Genomic DNA, 5,974 nt, shown 5'->3' with positions numbered 1-5,974 from the left:
TGTATAAAAATATTCAAATTAGCTTTATTCATAATGGTCCAAAGTGGAAAATATCCTAGAGATCCTAAAATAGGAGAATGCGCTTATTCATACAGTGGAATACTACTCAGCAATGAAATGAATCAACTATTGTCAGGCAACAGTATGACTAAATCTCAAAAACATTATGTTTAGCAAAAGAAGCCAGGCACAAATTGTACATACTATAGTATTTTATTTTTATGAAGTTTTAAAACAGCCAAAATCAATCAATGATGGAAGAAAATTTGAACAGTGTTTTTCTTGGAGTGGAATTTGTATTGGTAATTGGAAGGGACTCGGATGATCTTTCTAGAGGGATAGTGATGTTCTATACTGATGGGCTTTGGGTTATACAAGGATTTGCACTTTTAGAACTCAGAAAAATCTGTGCAGTACATTGTATGTAACTTTTACGTGAAAAGAAAAATAATATTGAACTCTAGTTAATGACAGAAATGCTGAAGTACTTAGGGGGACATACACTTATCTACAAGTTATCTTAAAATGCATAAAAGCATGCAATGTATCAATGTAGGAATAAATATGCAAAAAAGCAGGTATAGTAAAATGTTGACACTAGAATCTGGATGATGGGTATATTGGCATTCACTCTAAAATTCTTTCAATTTTTGTATGTGTTTCAACATTTTGCCAATAAATTTCTTGAAAAAAGTCCTATACCCAAAATCTTGAGAGAGAAGAGAAAACATAGCATTGGGGTATGCCTGTGGGGTGCTGGAGCTGGAAGGGTCTGTTCTGGCGGTCAAGACAATGTTATAGATAGATCTTAGAAGAACTGCCAACATGTCTGAAGTTCAAGAAACCACTAACCGCTTCTTGGATGTGAACCTTCATGAAAGAAACTGGCCTCAGAAGTGAGTCTAAGCATCTCCAAGTCACTAGTGGAGCCACTGAACCTACTGGTTTTGAACAAATGGCTGCAGATGAAATGAGAGAGAAATTGAGCTCATCACACAAACTCTGCAGAAATGAAGTGAGGTATATTCTGACATTTCAGTGAAAGTCTGGCTCAGGCTATTGTCTGAGATCAGTTGATCACTTATTTGTGGTTGTTCATGAGTTTGAAGATTACCAGTTCAAAGAAACAAAAGAAGAAGTGTTAAAGGATTTTGAAGAATTGGCTGGAAGCTCCCATGCTCAGACCCTTTAAAAATATGGAAAATTAACACCAGTTTCAAGGGAAAAAATACATAAAAAGATAAATCAGAATTCAAGTAAAGGTAAGATTGATAATGGATGAGGAGACAAAACAGATGACAAAGATGTTAAAAGAATTCGAGAACACTAGCTTAGATTCACATACCTTAGACTATTATGAAAATTCAGCTATCAAAAAGATACCAACATTAGTAGGTAATGACTTGGCATCTTGCAAAGATAAGACTGATGAAAGCTCAGAAGGAGAAACTGATCCTCAAGTGTTAAAGTTTAGAGTTATATGCAATAGGGCAGGAGAGAAACACTGCTGTACCTCAAATCAGGCTGCAAGAAATTCTAGGTGTGCTGTTCAGGATTAATTGAAGTAGAAAGCTGACATGACCAACTTTGAGGTGGAGATTCTTGAATATCCATGATAACCAAATCTTTGTAGGCATTGCATTGACAGAAGAGAGTGTCCACCAAAGAAACAGCTCACATTTTGGAGCTACAATTCAGATCTACTCTCACCTATGGGATGCTCACTCTCTGTGTCCCCAACCTACTCATTAAATAGTTGAAGGGATGTATGGAACAGAGGCAATACCAATAGAGGGGGCTACAGAATGGTTTAATGGTTATATTGCTGGTGATAACAATACATTGGCTGTGAATAGGGCAGCCAATAATATCTCTTCTTTATTGACCAAGAGCTGTTCAATGGGATATCTGGAATTCCTCCCTGAGAACGGGCTCTGTGGATATTATTGTAACAGATATGCCATTTGGAAAAAGGATAGCCTCCAAGAAGAGAAACTGATCTTTATCCAGCTTGCCTCCAGAGATAAGCTGTATCTGTAGACCTGAGACAGGCAGGGCTATACTACTTACTCAGGACAAGAAATGCTCTCTACCAGGGCATTATCTCTGAAGTGACATGTATGGCAGAAGACACATACTGTCTGGGTGAGCATAGAGGGTCTTCATGCAGTAGTTTATGTTCTGAAACATCTATCTCAAGCTGTTGATTATCCTTCAGGAGAAGAAAGAGAAAGAGGAATTGTCTGGCAATGAAAAGAAGGAGGTGTTTAACAGTATTTGTACTTCCCAACACTGGAAATGTCAGCATCGAGAACTTACACTGAGAGAAAAATAGTATTAACAAAAGTGCAGTTTGTGCTATTTAAACCGGCCTAAGGCTCTTCACCCTGGTTAGCAGAAGATGTGAATGGAATGTGATGGAATTGAACAAAAGCATACGAAGGAGCAGAGCTTTTCTTTGGATCTGTTCTGAAGAGGGAGCTGGGTGTTTAGTACTTTCCTTAAAATGCTTCAAAAATGCCCATAGAAAAGCCTACTAAAATGCTCTGGGATTTGGGTTTAGAACAATTTATTTTCAGGTTTTACAGCAGTAGCTGTTTTCCATTGGCCAGGTAGAAAGCTACCCTGGCCTAAAGGAAAGGGAGAGAATATAATGAGAGCATCTGAGGCCATAGCTCATTGCTTGTGTAGCTTGACTCTTTTGTTGCTCAAGTTTTCATTACCTCAACCTTAAAACACAAAGTCCATGACAAGGTGAAATCTCACAAGATCTATGGGAAAGTTTGCCATCTGCCTTGTAAATTAAAATAGGCATCTGTTATTCAGATTAATACAGAGAACTAAAATAGAGGACTGGATTCATCAAAGGAATTGCACACTTTACTGTCAGTATAGGACATTTCCATTTTTAAATAGTAGCAAATGTACTGATAGATGAAGTATGGGACCAATAAGCCAGATTAAAGGAAAATTTATTTTCTTTCAGTAAAAGAAGAGAGAGAAAACAGCATTAAAAAATTAAAGACAAGATGCTGTAAACAATGAGTATTCAGATAGCAAAAATCTCTTAAATAGTAGATCCTATCTCCTAAATACAGACAAAATTAACAGGAGGATGAGAAGGATGGGAAGCGATCTCCCCCAAAGACTCCCCCCAAATCTACCCCAAAGTTGGAAAACTAGAACAAAGATAAGAAAATTATAGAATTAGGCAACATTAACTCAGTGGTATTTCAGGCAGTGAGAATTGAAAACATGTGACAAAGGAAATTATCAAAGGAGGAGGAAGAGGAAACGTGGGGGGAGAAGGTGAGGGAGGAGGAGATGACAGAAGAAAATTTCCAATAACAGGTTGAAAAGAATGTGCTTTCCTCAACCGAAAGACTAAGTGCCTAGCACAGTTACTAAGAGAAAAATAAGTTACCACTACCAAGAAATTTCAGAATAGTAGGAATAAAGATATGATTTGGAAAACGTCTAAGCATAGTTCAGGGGAGGGGCTGGGGCATGGGATGGGATGAGGAGGGGATCAGAAGAAGTTGTCACAAGCCTGGGACCACAATGGAATTTGACTCTCAACTGCAATGCTGTTGTCAGGAAATGATGGAATCGTGCCTTCCAAATTCTGAGAGAATTATTTCCAATCTGGGATTTTATGGTCAAATAGTCAAGTGGTGAGATTAGAATAAAATATTTTAAAAGATGCAACATATTGACCTTCGTGCACCCTTTCTCAGGAACCTACTGGGTGTTCAAGTAAATTGAATTTGTAGACCAAGAAAGAAAAGATATGGAGTTTGGGAAACAGAAAAACCTAACTAGAGAGCCAGGTGAAGTAAATTCCTAACATGATGGTACAGGGAAATCCTAGAACCGCGGCAGAGAAGCAGGACCAGAAAGCACACTTGCCCAGTTAGAAAAAGAACATCCTGGGATTCTGGAAAGATTGTTCTAAGAAACAAAAGAGCCGCATTTACCTATTGTTTATGAACATATTCTGGGGAGCTTTATTCACACTAATGGGAGGGAGTTTAGGCATCAAATAGTGGAAGCTACGTAAGAAATGAAGTAAGCAAAGAAGAGGCATTGATTGAAGTCAGGGAAATAAAGTTACACAAGGAAATGCTTCCTTCATTAATGAGTACATGGTCCAGCTGTGATTATTATATGACAATATTAATGTCAAATTGAATATTAACCTAACATGGTACAGAACTACATTAGAAAAAGAGAGAAAGGGTGTATTAGGAAACTAAATCCTCATCTTTCATAGTATGAAGTCAATAGATATTAGTATTGAGAGAGTCACACATTAATATATGTGGCATAAATTAGGAATATGATGGTAAATGCCAGAAGAAAATGAATTTCATATCTTTCCTCTGGAAAGCACAGATCAGGGGTGAAAAAGGGAGCAGAAGACAATTTTTTTCCATTATAAACTCTAAAGTGACTTGACATTTTAGTAAATAAATAATAAAATAAAATTTAATATGCAGTGATACGAAATTATATCATTCAGATGACTCTGTTTTTTGAAAAAATGTATTCCTCTAGGTCAAAATATATACATACAGGACTACTATATTTCAAGGCCCTCCCCCCCCACCTTTATTGAGTTGGCAGATACAGTTATATTTAAAGTGTACATTGGGATGATTGATATATGCATACATTCGAAAGGATTTCTCCCATCCATTTAATTAACCAGAACATTATTTTATCTTAACAATTAAAAATAATTAAAATTCTTTTACCTTAGAAATCAACTGTCTGTTAACCTTACATCTCTTTCTGAGTCATGAATGATATGTAGTAGGAAAACCATTGAATTAGTAATTGATGTGTCCATCATATAGATTAAACCTGTTTTGGTAAGAGATTTTTTTTCCTCTTCATGCTTGAAATAAAGTAATACTCCTCCACTCCCCTGTAAAACTATAAGTGAGGTTTAAAAGTTTAGTCAAGTAGGAGCACCTGGGAGGCTCAGTCTGTTAAGCATCTGACTTCCACTCAGATCATGATCTCACGGTTCCTGGGTTCAAGCTCCGCATCAGGCCCTGCACTGACAGCTCAGAGCCTGGAGCCTGCTTCAGATTCTGTGTCTCCCTCTCTCTCTGCCCCTTCCCCCTGCTTATGTGTATGCTCCCCCTCTCTCTCAAAAATAAATAAGTAAACATTTAAAATAAATAAAAGTTTAGTCAAGTAAAATGTGGGATTGCAAACAATATTGCAAACAAACTTTTCCAGTCAGTCTTTGAGTTATGGTGTGAAAAAAGGAAACAATGTCTTTTATTAACTATGTATTATTACTAGCAGAATACACAGCTTTCTGGGCATGATAAAGCCCATAGTGGTCATAAGGTAATCACCTCCCATCACTGCCCTCCAGAAGAGAAGTGAATTTGGGCCTGCCTTGTGGAGAATGGACACTGCAGAGAACGGAAGCTAACTGGTTGTCATGTTATATTCAAATCCATGTTATTGTGGGATGTTCTTGCCAGGTTTGCTGTATGGGCTATATGGTGAGGCTTAATCAATTTATGTCAATTTAAATGACGTGTATTTTGTATTTGCTTAGTACAAAATATTATGATGTGTGTATGGCATGAAAGAACATATGACAACACCCGACACAATAGTGGAATAGATGGTGTCACATGGATATTTTCTTAAGGTTTCATTCTAGTGTGGGGTCAGATCCCTGAGGCACAGTTTCTCAGAGCTGGAACACCCTCAGACATGCAAATTGTCTAGACTAAGAGACAGCTTTTTGCAGTATTTTGCTCAGATTGCCTCTTTGAACCTAATCAAGCTGAGGGGCCTGTGAGCTGAGCAGGCAGGAAGTTGTGTGGCTGAAGCAGGGAGGGCTTGAGGAGTCATGGGGGAGGGAAAAGTCATCCTCCCCCTCCCCCTTCTCCCCCAACCCGCCAGCACTCTGGCCTTGTTCCAGGTTGGGAAGAAGAATGTATCT

The 5,974-nt window shown here is 37.9% G+C and overlaps 1 pseudogene; it reads left to right on the top strand.

The window, feature by feature from the left end:
• Window positions 1-769: 769 nt before the first annotated feature.
• On the top strand, window positions 770-2,276 carry LOC125924968 (tRNA (guanine(6)-N2)-methyltransferase THUMP3-like; annotated as a pseudogene).
• Window positions 2,277-5,974: the final 3,698 nt, after the last annotated feature.

This window comes from Panthera uncia, chromosome F2 (assembly GCF_023721935.1).
Source record: "Panthera uncia isolate 11264 chromosome F2, Puncia_PCG_1.0, whole genome shotgun sequence".
NCBI lineage: Eukaryota > Metazoa > Chordata > Mammalia > Carnivora > Felidae > Panthera > Panthera uncia.
This window is presented reverse-complemented; position numbering and strand designations above follow the sequence as displayed.